The sequence below is a fragment of the Eublepharis macularius genome, chromosome 9, assembly GCF_028583425.1.
Source record: "Eublepharis macularius isolate TG4126 chromosome 9, MPM_Emac_v1.0, whole genome shotgun sequence".
Taxonomy (NCBI): domain Eukaryota; kingdom Metazoa; phylum Chordata; class Lepidosauria; order Squamata; family Eublepharidae; genus Eublepharis; species Eublepharis macularius.
In genome coordinates, this window is record NC_072798.1 from 48,820,559 (window position 1) to 48,834,323 (window position 13,765).

At 42.0% G+C, this 13,765-nt stretch overlaps 1 long non-coding RNA gene across 1 annotated transcript; it reads left to right on the forward strand.

The window, feature by feature from the left end:
• Positions 1–11,399: 11,399 nt before the first annotated feature.
• On the forward strand, positions 11,400–11,730 carry LOC129335579 (uncharacterized). The gene is made up of 2 exons (XR_008597625.1): positions 11,400–11,509; positions 11,604–11,730. It is a non-coding gene; the product is annotated as an uncharacterized LOC129335579 (long non-coding RNA).
• The last annotated feature ends 2,035 nt before the right edge of the window (positions 11,731–13,765 follow it).

Genomic DNA, 13,765 nt, shown 5'->3' on the forward strand with positions numbered 1-13,765 from the left:
ACCCAAAAGCAGTCCATATCTTTCTCCTTCATTTTATCCAATAATTTACCTCACAAAACATTTGTGAGGTAAATTAGCAAGCTTCCATGGCAGAGTAGGGATTCAAACCTGGGCCTCCCAGACCTAGTCCAACACTCTAAACACTATGCTACACTGGTGAAAAGCATTGTTCTCTAATACTTGATTATATTTTTAGATACCTGGAATTTCCACCAAGATTCTTCTTTAAAAAAATTAAAATATCCCCATCCATTAAAAGCCAGACTGAAGAGAAAGGGTTTGCACTGCTTTTCAAGGAAATTCCATATTTGTAGGGTATATACCAAGGGCATGTCTTACCATACTAGTGTTAAAATGCTGCTTTTGGTTGATCTTAGCGGGGGCCGGGGGCAGGCGCCTTCTGAGTAGTTAACTTTTTTCTTATGCTGGAACTCTGGTTAGTTCATCTCCTGCCATCCTTGTTTTAGCACTCTTCCTCTGGTTAGACATTTCTAACTGGCAGTGCCTGCTATTTTAGTAAATAGCATTCTGAGACTAATTTTCCACTCATTTATACTAGCTTGTTTCCACTGTCTTCCATGAAGGTCAGCCTGATTTTTATAGAGCTCATACATAAACAAATAACTTTGGTACAATTGAACCTGACTGGCATTGTTTTGGTGCATTAACATGATTCTTGTAGTTATTAACAACAATGGTATATTATCAGTTCTTGTGGCCGATGGACATAACTGTGATGGAATATTCCTGAGAATGAAGACACTCCCTCACTTTGAGATGCTATATGTTCCCCCCTTCTACCTGTTCTGAATGTTAGAATTCCCTGTGTACCACAGCAAATTAGTGTGGTTGCTTGGTTATAACTTATAACCTCCCTCTGTTACATTTTCCATCTATTGGGCCTCTCCAGTGGGAAATGGCCATACACCTGATTTTCTCTGCCCATAGGGAGGTAGAGTGGGGAGTAGGGTGGCTTTATCCACTAGCCAAAAGAGGTAGTTGCCCAGCTACCACTGGCAGGGGCCTATCAACAAGCCAGCAGCATTCCCTCTGTCAGCAGTGCCTCCACCTCCCTCAATCTTTTGCTCCTCTGTAACCCACATGGAATCAAGAAGCGGCAGTGCTCAGTTGAAGGGAGAAGGCGGACAGGGAATGCTCTCAGTTGCTGTACCCCACCCAATGGAATGCAAGGGTCAAGATGGGCTTAAAAGGGTCCACACCCACTTCCTTGGCACTTTCCCCCAGCCAGCTCAGCAGCTGTCTTCCTGCTGCAGAACTGAGAAGCCAAGAACTCAGGCTGAGACGCAGAACTGGCCTTTGAGGCGGCATTATCTTTCCTAAGCAAGCTGGGATAGGGAAGTCATGCTTTGGGGAGCAGAGGGACTATACTCAGGGAATACTTGCACTTGAATTAGCAGCTGGGCATATATGGAAGATACCTCTTCATAATCAGACAGCTGGGCTGCAGAGTGCCTTAATACCTGCCATAAAGGGGCCATAAATACACAGGGGGAGGCAATTTACTTCCTACCAGAGCTTTTTTTCTGGGAAAAGAGGTGGTGGAACTCAGTGGGTTGCCCTAGGAGAAAATGATCACATGGCTGGTGGCCCCGCCCCCTGATCTCCAGAAAGAGGGGAGTTTAGAGCTAAACTCCCCTCTGTCTGGAGAGCAGGGGGCGGGGCCACCAGCCATGTGACCATTTTCAAGAGGTCCTGGAACTCCGTTCCCCCACATTCCCCCTGACAAAAAGCCCTGCTTCCTACTCTAGAAGTCTAAACTTGTAATTAGGTTTAGGAGAATTGTCCCTCTCATCAAGAGCTTTCCCCTTGTGAAAGGGCAGAAGGGATGGAGCTTCTACTTTCCCAATCTTGTGTATTTAATATTTAAATATCTTAAATAATTGGGAATTGAGGGGTTTTGTAGTGAGATTATAGACTTCTTGTGGAAAAGCTCAGGATTCTATTCCTGCCCATTTATTGTGTGGACTATCCAGTTGGCACTTTACTTTTAATTTTATAAATCTTGATCATATTATCTCAGGCACATATGATCTTATAAACGTCTAACTATCAGCACAGTATACATCTCAGTACAAACTGTTCAATATTGAATCAGAATTACTCCAGAACTGGATCCGGGCAATAGTGGGCAACAATAATGAAACATTTGTCATGCTCACTGAAGCAATGTGGTTACTTTTTAAAAAAAAAACCCTTATTTGGTGTCATTTGTAATGTGGTTAACTTTTCCGTAACGTTGAAATGAATCTGTAGCTGAAGGGCAGAGAAGATTGTGTTTTCAATGCAGACCATGTTTCCAGTTGCTTCCAGTTAAGGCATTGTAAGCATGTGTGTGTGTGTGTGTGTGTGTGTGTGTGTGTGAAGCCACTTAGGGCCCACTGGTGCCTTTATGCAGCTCTGATGGGGATTAGACTGTCAGTGCAATCCTACATATGTTTACTCCAAAGTAAATGTGATTTTATTCAGTGGAACTTGTTCCCAGAAAACTACACATAGAATTGCAGCCTGTATCTCCCCTCAAAGATGAAGAAGACAGACAATATGCACCCCATTTTTGTTTCCACCATTTCTCATTTGTGTACATGAGCATGCATTAAATGTGAGGCCCTAGTTCATGCACTCATGTATAATGCCTCAGGACTAGAAAGTTAGATTTGGCTCATTGCACTGAACAGTTTAGCTCTTTCCTAGTACCAAAAGAAGGAAACAGTGGGAAGTTAGGGAAGGATAGTGCAATGGCTGTAAACTTACCAAATGTACCAATTTCATATTGCTGAGTACATGCTATTTACATGCATAAAGAGGCCACTAGAAATCCGATGCTATAAATTCTATACATGCCTTTGAGAATAAAGCCAGTGGAATCTTTTGTGGTGCCATTAAATATCTGTCAATGATCAACTTACATTTTCAAGATTATCTGGAGGTTATGTTCTTTAACATCCCTGTGATGGAGATGCAGAGACTAAATTGCTACCACTCTAACAGGATTTCACTGGAATATACTAGCATGGGGTGACTTTTGGAGAGGAAAGCAGTTTTTAATTGATGTGAGGTAGGAAGTTAAAAATTAATGGGAAGTATCCAGGTTTGTTGCACTCAAAGTAAGACCTTTCTGTACCGACAATCAAAAGATATACAAATGAAGTAAGAGCAAACCCTGTCAGTGGAATTTCAGAGGATGGATGTTGGCACATGTGGAATGATTCCTAAATGAGTCACTACAGGTTTCGCCTAAATCCAACCTTGTTTCCTAGTCACTTCCTGATGCATAGTAGTCCTGGCTTGGCCACTAATTACTGTGGACTAGTCTATCCTTCATGACAAAACTAATGGTAATGTGGTTTAATGGTTGTAGATATCTACAAAATGAGACTTGTCAGAAGATAGCTCTGGCCATGTTCCCATCAGTGCTTGAAAGAGATGAGCCTCGTCCTCTAGCCAGAGGGCAGGATGTCTGTGGGAAAAGGAAGTGTGGTTTTAGAGAATGGAGAGAAAAGCAGGGAGTTACTGCTGTGTGTTAAATGGAGCATCTTGCCATGAAAAAATGCCATGAGTCTACAATCTTGCCTTCTCGAAAGGGAACCATCCTGGCTGAATGCTATCTCTAGAACTTCTCACCAGTTGGAGAGGTGGACACACAAAACAATATGAACATAAACCTGCTGAAACATATGTAAGTGTGCATGCACACATGCACAGTCCCAAAGAAACTACCCATTCATGCTTGACTCTGTCCTCTGCCTGGCTAGCACTGTGTGTCACCAGCGATTGCTTCATCACATTCAGGAGGAACAGTGTTGTCTCTTCTTGAAGCATGCGTGCTTAACCTTCCTGTGGCTCAATAAGTGTCTGGGATAAACAGGGAACACATGTTTGTAAAAGGCATTAATCCATTTCTCTTCTCTTGTTCTAGACAGGCTCTCTTGATGGAATATGATTAGCAGTGCAATCCTAAGCAGACTCACACCCTTCCAAGTTCATTGCACTACATATCACTTAAAGCCAGATGGCTGTTGCTTTCTACTACGAAGAGGCTATGGAGATGATTTAGGCTGGTTAGTTGTGCTGCTATTTTTATGTATATATGCATTTTAAATTGTGCGGTAATTTTGTATGTTTTTATGATTTTTATAATAATCATTTCACATATTTTAACTATGTGTTTCTGTAATCCGCCCTGAGCCCGCTGGAAATGTGGGGAGGGTAGAATATAAATTGAAAATAAATAAATACATAAAATAAATACATACTTTTAAGGAATAAGGTTGATAGTTGGTAATTAGTAAAATCTTTGAATTTTATACTGGTTCATCTGATAGCATCATTAACTACTCAAAGGTCATCTGCCCCCCACCCCACATAGGAGCAGTCGCAAGATATCAACCCACACCATCACCCTTTGAGCAGGTGAATTGTTGAAGTGCTGTATTGTAGGATTTGTGATTTTATTGTTATGCCTGTGTTTTTATTTTTGAGCCCACACTGAGCCTGCTTGTGGGGATGGCGGGTTATAAATTTAATAATAATGATGATGATGATGATGATGATGATGATGATGATGATGATAAAAATAAAAATGGATATAGACATATATGGATGCATTGGCTGCGTGAAGGCTCAGCTCCCCTTGGGAACATCAACACAAAGTTTGGGAGAAAGAAAACTTGTAAACTTTTGAACAGGATGGAAAGATTCCTGAAACAATGTTCCCAGCTTTATTTATTTTTCTATTTCAGAATCTTTTGTTTTGTAGGTATTGGACAGAATCCAAAATGGAAATACTAGAATACCAGTGAGTCATTTTTCTCTCTCTTTCTGTGTGCAGCATAGTTGGCCAGACACACAACAGGAAACAGGAGGTAGTATGAGTGACAATTAGCAACATCTGATTTCACAGATTTTCTCAGGAGTTTTACATTTTACAATTTTTACCCATTGTTGCTTAATGACATGTGTGTCATCTGCTATCCACTGAAGCAGGTAGGAAATTCCTCCTTACTTTAAATGAAATAGATTTTGCTCTACGAAAAATGGTCATCTGGTGTAGCAATTTAAGAACAATTGAAATACAGTAAGTTAAATTTCCTGGAATATAAATGTGTAACACTACCGTCTCTTGTGCCTGAAGTGGGAACCTAGCCTGAAGGAAAGGAGCAAAGGGTGATACAAACACACAGAACTGGGGGAAAGCAGAATACAGCTTTAACTGATTGTAGGTCCCTCAGGTCTTGTGACAGCATCGCCTGGGGACAACGGGTGCACCTGACAGCCCTACTGCTGACAGTGAATCATCCCAACCCACCTGTTGGCTGTAACCTAGGAGGAAAAAAAACTAGGTTTAGGGCAAAAAGTGGTAGAAATTACTGTTCTTGCCCATTACCCAACTCTTGGGGATGTGGTCAAAATGCCAGCCCAATAGGGTCCCATTGCCATAGTCCCTTAAGGGCCCCCCTTTTTAGGGTCACGTAGGGAGCCCATTCCTGCACACCCTGTGCTATGTTTCTCATTGAAAGCCTAAATGGCAGCAGCCTAATTGTGACAGTTATGCTCATTTAATAGTACAGTTGCACATATATAGAACATACTTGCTGTGGAAAACATGAAAACCCCAAGGCCTATTAGCTAATCAGAACCACAGGCAAAATTCCTTCCTGCCCTGTTAACCAGCAGCCCCCATGGCAATAGCAAGGAGGACTAGTAAGACCAGAATTAAACTGCTAAAGTCCAAACTACATGATATGTGTGACATGACTCAGGTTAGGGGGTCTCCTTGACCCAACACAGTCACACATATGATTGGGGAACTCACCATCCAAAGCAATCACTCAATGCAGCTTGTGAGTGCTGCATGGGAAGGAGGGTCTCAACCTTCCCTTCTCTGCCATTTTCTGAAGTGGAAAGGGCTGTGGGGCTCATTGCACCACTGTGGGGCTCCACAAGTACTGGAAAATGATGCAGGAGGGAGGCATGAAGCCTCCCCCCACCATGCAGTGTTCCTGAATCACATAGAGGAATGGAGTGCTTTGGAAGGTAAGTTCTCCATTCCTATGTGTTGGGACATGTATTTTGGCCCTAAAATATGGGGTGGGAAGGTGGGCTTTGCTGGGGAAGGTCTCCAATTGCCCAACCTGCCTGCAGGCCTTTCCTTTTTAATATGACCTATAGTAGACCAAACTGGAGCCACCAACCCTAAGGTTTGCTGGCTCTATTCACCCCCTGCAAGCTATGCAATTGGCCAAAGGGGGCAGGGGCTGCAGAAAGTCACCTGGCTGAGCCCCAAAGCTGTGCACCAGAGTACTTCTGTCTCCTCCTCTTCCTTCACTCAGGCACAATTAATGCTTCAGCTTATGGCTGCAAACTGAACTTGTATGACAGAGAATGTAATCCGATGGTGCTGCTGCACATATAGAAGTTATAATGTGTGTACACAGAGTTTACAGAGCATTTCAGCTGTGCACCGAAAAAGACTGTGGAAGGGTTTAGAATTTCAGATTTTTGCAACAGAGAAAGGTTAAATCATGGCCGTTTTCACACTGCTTACTGGCCATAGAACTTTGCGGCAAGCTCCAAAAATGACAGCGCCTTCCTGGCATGATTTTATGCGAGAACTGTTCTCGTGCGAAATCACGCCAGGAAGACACTGTCGTTCTGGGAGCTTGCCATGATGATCCATGGCTGGTAAGCAGTGTGAAAACGGCCCAAATTGATATCAAAGTTGAAATGTGTCCTTCTTCACTTCTATAATTAAATCATAAAGACATCAGGATTTACAATGTCTTCAGAGTTAATCAGGCCAGTTATTTTCTTTTTTCTACTGTGTTTCATTTTTTCCCTTGTATATGCCATGTATATGATCAATTTTTCAACTTGGCAAGATCATTCTGAATTTACTTCCTTCCCCCCACCTACATCTTCTGCAGACAAAATTTTCAACTCTAGGTTGGGAAATTCCTGAAGATTTGGAGGTGGAGTTTGGTAAGTGTGGGCAGGGAGGAGTATTAATGCCATAGAATCTACCCTCCAAAACAGCCATTTTCTTCAGAGGAACTGATCTCTATAATCTGGATATCAGTTGTAATTCTGGGGGATCTCTAGGCCCTATGTGGATGTTGACAACCTTATCTGCACAGTGGCAATCCATTCTTTTGAGTTTCTGTTTAATAGATGGAAGGGGAAAAATCCTATTTGCTGTCTGTAACTGAAAATTAACTTTTACTCCATAGTATTTCCTTTATATTTTTCTTGGCAAGGAATTTATAATTACCATGTCTTCTTGCTATATCCTATAATCCAGACATGATTGTTAAAATTACAGCATCCCTGCAGTTTTGTACATTTAAGTAGGAAACAGCTAGCATTATCTTCTTAGAAACCTCAAACAATATAATTTTAGGGACCAAGAACCTTACTGCCATGCCAGCAGCTTTAAAGCCACAAGGTTCCATAGGTCAAAAGTAAAGTTTGTTTAATATTTACTCCAAAAATCCATTTTAATTCCTTTGCAATGCTATCATCATAATTATGTTAGATATTATTTATCTATATTTTCTTTTGGCTATTAAAACAATGCATTTACCAAGTCCTTTTTGTTTTCATGGACATACAGTATTTCTTTTGCAGTGTTACTGTAAGCATGAGTATGTATGCTGAAAAATTATATCAGAATGGATCACTCATGAAACTATTTTCAGTAAAAGTCCACTGTTCATGTTCATATTCTTGTGGGATGTTTAATTAAACAATTCTGAGAAATTGAGAAATTTTAGTCCCAAAGCAAAGGAATTTATTTAAGTAAATTTGCACATTATCAGAAGAACAGTCCAAATGCGATTAAAAAATATTGAAGGAAAATGACTCTGTGTTGTGTTCCGTTCCCCTCCCTACCTTTTTTAGTACTGAACACCCAGCCAGGTGAAGAGCCCTGGGGAACATTTTTTTCCTTTTAGAACACTGAGTACGTATGTGGTAGGGGATAAGAAGGGTTGACAACTCCTGCCCCAGGAATAAGGAGAGTTCCAAAACCCTTTACAGTTCAATCCTAAACAAAGTTACACACTAGTCCATCGAAACCAATTGGCTTTGAAAGATGTAACCCTGCTTAGGATTTCACTGTTAATTATAGCTTTCGGGATATGCTAATAGTTTCCTGGTTTGAAGAAATCAAAACCTTCCTTCAAAAATGTTTGGTTTATTTTAGCTGTAAGAGGAGGTGGTTACAACAAATGTAAGCATTTATCCCATTGCATTTTAAATGGGCTAGGGAAAGATGGTTGTGTCCTTAAAGTCTGCTCCTCCTGCTTGCACTTGTTTTCTAAGATACTGTGGGAGGAGATTGATTTACACAAGTTATATAATTCTGGTCTGCTGAATAGTGTTCCTTCAGTGGTGCAGATGCCAAAAGTGACACCCAGCCACGTGGGTCCACCATGTAACTCATACTAATTTGTCATGAGACCAATCTAGTGAAAAATAGATCACCGGTGTAAATTTACATTCGTGTGTGGTGTGAAAAGCTAGTATCATGCACTGAAGTCACCCATTATTTTCAGACGTCTCTTCTGGCTGGCTTCAATCAACATTCAAAAATAGGATTATGATACTTTCTTTACAACAACTATATTATTTTCAAGAATGCTTTCCCTTTCAAATATGCCTGGCTTTGTATGATCTTGTATGTTATTCAATATACGGTACTGTAGTGGAAAGGGGAAATGTAAAATCTGCAGGATTCTGACATTTTCTCATCTATATCAGGACTTCTAGATACTTTATTGGAGGACCATGTCTCAAAAATGTCAAATGATAACATGCCTGTGCCCCTGGTGTCCTTAAATCTTCTTCACCTATACACCTTTGCTGGTGTCACATCAGAAATACAAGCTTCCATGATCTAGTACTATGTTTGTCTTGTTTGCCAGTTTTCCAAACTGCGCTGCATGGGTTTAACATGGAGACATCTAGTGGCTAGACTATACAAAACAATTACATTTAAAAACGAGTATCTGGACTAAAGATGGGTATGAACCTAAATATGAACCAAAAACCCCACGAACCACTTTGGTTCGGGGTTCACGAACCAGGGTTCATGGAAGCTCATTTCCACAAATTTCCATGAACTGGACTACTGGTTCGTTTGGTTTGTATTAAAGGGTCAGTTTAAATGGCCATTTCCCTGGGGGAAATGACCATTTAAATTTTTCCTGGCATTTGCAAGTGGCAGGTCCCTTTAAACTATCAGCTGGCAGGCGGCAGGGGGGGATTCCCCCCTTGCCAACTGCCAGCTGATAGTTTAAAGGGGCTTGCCGCTTGCAAGTGGCAGGGCCCCTTAAATGGCCAAATCCTCAGCCCTCACCCCCAGTCTCAAGCCCCAGCCCCTCACCCCCTCCGAAGCCCCACCCCACCCCCACTTACCTTTCCTCTGATGCTGAGGTGGTGGAGGCCTCCTTTGCTGCCCTGCAGGCCCGCAGCACAGGAGAAGGCCAAAAATGCCCTTTCTGCCTGTCAAATGGCAGCTGCAGCTGCCATTTGAGGGGCAGGAGGGCCCCTTTCCTCCTCATCCGCTGCCCTCTGCTGCCGTGGCTGCCATTTGAGGGGCAGAAAGGCCATTTTTGGCATTCTCCTCTGCTGTGAGGGCTTGCAGGGCAGTGAAGGAGGCCTCCACCACCCCAGCATCAGAAGGAAGGTAAGTGGGGGGCTGGGGGTGGGGTGGGGGCTGGGGTTTGGGGAGTTTAAAGGGCCCTGCTGCTTGCAAGGCAGATCCCTTTGAACTATCAGCTGGTAGGCAGCAGGGGGGATTCCCCCATCTGCCAGCTGATAGTTTAAAGGGTCCTGCCCCTTGCAAGCGGCAGGAAAGGGCCCTTTAAATGACTAACAGTGCAATCCTAAGCAAAGTTACACCAGTCTAAGCCCATTGATTTCAATGGGCTTAGACTGGTGTAACTCTGCTTAGGATTGCTCTGTTAATGCTCCTTTCCCTGCTGGAAAGGGGCATTTAACCCCCATGAACCATGAACCATGAAATGGTTCATAACTGGGCTAGTTCCGTGTCAGTTCGTGGTTCGTGGTTTGCGGAAACCCCATGAACCCCATGGTTTGGTTTTTTTCTGGTTCGTGCCCATATCTAATCTGAACTAACCAAGGCTGATTCCACATGATGTGCATTTACATGCCCTAAATGGATGCAGCCAGAATCTGGGAAGAAAATTGCTTATGGGTCCAGGACTATCGATGGAAGAAATGTAGTTGGGCTTGTTTTTTTTTTATTTAAAGAAAATTTTTATTGGGTAGGTTAATACACACATATATCTAATACATACATCAATTCCCTATAACACTCTACAACTTTTATACTGTATATTCATTAATTAAAAACATATATTCCCCACCCTCCCTCCTCCTTTCTCTCTTGACCCCCAACAGCACTAAAACCTTTTTAATTCTCTTCATATTTAATCTATTCTAATATTTCTAATATTCCCATTTCTCAAAGGTAAAGTTCCTACCTAGACTTTAATTCCACTATCATATAGACATCAGTAATTATCCATAGACCATAACTGTCCCTTCACATCCCACTTATTTTCCAGATATTCTTTAAATTTCCCCCAGTCTTTTAAAAATTCATTTGGATTTTGGTCTTTCAATTTTCTGGTCAACTTGTCCATCTCCATTATATACAACAGTTTTTGTATCCAATCTTCAATCTCTGGAATCTCTGCTTGCTTCCAATACTGCTCATATAATAGTCTTGCTGCCACCATCATATAATATAATAATGTCCTGTCCATTACATTAATTTTTCCATACTAAGTCAGCTCAGGGTTTTTCGGCAAATTACCTTTTATAATTATCAACATTTCTGCATATATCTTAGACCAAAATTGTTTAGCCTTGTCACAAGTCCACCACATATGATAAAAAGAGCCTTCATGTTGTTTACATTTCCAGCACTTGTTTGCCATAGCATTACTCATATTTGCTAATTTTTTCGGTGTTAAGTACCATCTATACATCATCTTATATCCATTCTCTTTCAAATTTACACATGTAGATATTTTCATAGTATTTTTCCACAAAAGCTGAAAGATAAAGTAGGCAAGGTTGTTTGACAAATAAGTTGGTCCCCAGCAATGCTTCTCTGTCTTTAAGGATCTTTTCTAGTTCCTTTACAGCTGCCTTCCAAGTCTCAGTCTCCTTCAGTTGCCTCCTTCAAACTCATTCCAAGTCTCAATCTCCTCCCTTAGCTTCTTTTTAATATGACAACTGCAGAAAGTTAGCAGGATTTAAAGTTTAAGGTAGTATTATAGAGATACTATTTCTCATGGTATACACATTCATTTCTCATTTGCTCAGCTGTTTTTGAAGTACTGAAAACCTACTTAGCAGAAACAATGGTGGGATGAACGAACAACACTGCCACTATCATACTATGTTCACCTCTCTGAAGAGAACAACTACCATCCATCTCCAGCCTATATTGCAGCAGGTAATTATTAAGTGAGCAGATTATTATTTAGCTTTGTCAAAGTAGCATATTAGAGTGTGCTCATGAACTTACTTCAGTTCTCTGTCTGTTCCAGAGCCAGCCATGGATGCTGCAGCATTTCAACAATCTCTGTTTGGAAATGGGCCACTCCATTTATGCAGCACAAGACTATGACTAAGATCATATTTATATTAATAATATGAACTGGCTATACCATTTCACCAGCTTCACAAGGTGTCCTCTTAGCACAGTGTTGGTTGACCATTGTAGAAAATGGAAAGCTGGATGAGGTTAGGGACCAAGGTCATACTTTGCCTAGGGCTCCAGAAAACCTTGGGCTGATCCTGAATGGGTCACTGTACCATAGGGATACCATTTGCCCACCTGGGGTGGGGGATCCCCTGCTTCCACCCTTCCTTCCCCCATGCCCACTTACTTGGCTGGCAGGGGGGCATGCTCCCCAGGGCACTCCCCTGGCGGTGTGGTGCACTCTCACACCCACAGCAGCCTGAATTGTGCCCTGCAGCGCCCCACAGCAGGCCCATTTTGGGCCGAATTGTGCCCTTTGGTGAGCATGGGAGCACCCTTTGACCTGTGGGCTGCCTTTTGACCCGCACAATGACATCACTTCCAGGAAGTGATGTCATCACACAAGCTGGGAGTGCACGTGTGCTGCATGCATGTGCAAAGAAAGATTCCACAGATGCAGCAGGGTAAGTGCCAGGCTCCCAATCTCCTGCCGGAGGAGTCAAGGGACCTGGCAACCCTACTGTACCAAGTCAATTTGAGCTTGTGGGTCACCATATCCAAAAGGTTAGGAACACACTCAAGAGACATTATGTTTTAATAACTTCTTATCCAACAGTGGCCAGTGTTAACAGACTTGATGTTAACACTGGCCAGTTGCACACCAACTGACAGAAGGAGGATTCTTGCCAGGAACAAATGTCAGGGCCCTATAAGAGCCTGATGTGTAGTTACATACTTCAGAAAAGGTTTTTTCCAAAAAGCAAATGCTGGCACATTTTCTCTTGGATGTACGTTTGATGTCATTGAGATTTCCTTGCTACCCTTATAGAGTATTTATTAACAGACAGCACTTAGTTAACTTCATGGTTAAAGTTTGATATACTTCCCAAAACCTCAATAGTGAGGTGAAGTGATTTTGCCGTTATGTAAAAGCCACTCCAGTGACGCACTGTATTCTTAGAAAGAGATGAACGGTGAATGAGGAGCTGAAAGATGAATATTCCACTGATCTGAGCCACTAGATTGGCAGAAGTGAATTTGACCAGCACTCTTGAAAGATAAGGGGGCTGCTGGAGAGGGAATGTAGCCTGCAGACATAAAGCCGGTTATGCTTACAGACAGACAAGATCCAGAGAAAGTAAGAAAGATCAGAGTTCAATGCAGCAGATAATGCCGAAATGTGTGATGGTGGCCCTTCTTCCTTCCCAGCAGGCAAAGGTAAACTTCTGAGTTTCCCTCACAAGAATCAGTGGGCCAAGAGAGTTTAGTGGGGTGAGTATAGACAGTTGGGATTTGTTTGTTAATCCCCCCTCCCCAATTATTTAATCTCACAATTGTGCATTTTCAGATTAGTTAAACAATTTGGTTGCCAGTTCCAACACACTGGGCCGGGAGTGATTAGTATTACCAACAGGCCATTATTTCTTGCTAATAAAGTACCTGCAATCAAAACGGAATTATAACTGAATAAAAGGCCTTGCCTGATCACAGCCAGCGGCCTGTGTACAATAAAAGGAATCGTATAGTAAATGTTCATGCTTTCAGTATAAGGTATAGAAAGGACAAAGGATCTTGCATTCCACTGATGAATGCCCTTGAAGGTGTTCTGATTCAGAGATAATGCTGCCATGTGAAGCAGAAGCTTGACTCATAACTCTTTCTTTATGATGAGGAGAAAGGGAAGAGTTTGCTCTGAAAGCATTAACACAGTAAATGGTGTTATTGTGCTTCCTTTTGTTCTGTTAACCCTTATGTACATCATTCTCAAATGGTAACATGCAAAACCTGTACTGGGAACCATTTCCTCACAGAATCCCCAATGCTATCCCGGGAATCTCAGTCCCAGACAATCAAGGCTTTAGAATTTAGATTGAGAATTGAGCACTGGGCATGTTCCCTACCATATGTTTGAAATAGGTACTTGGCTGTGCTAAGGAGCCAATATTGTCTGTGGCTCACTGCTACATGCTACATATGATGATAATGGCTGGTTCTGCTGAGTAACAT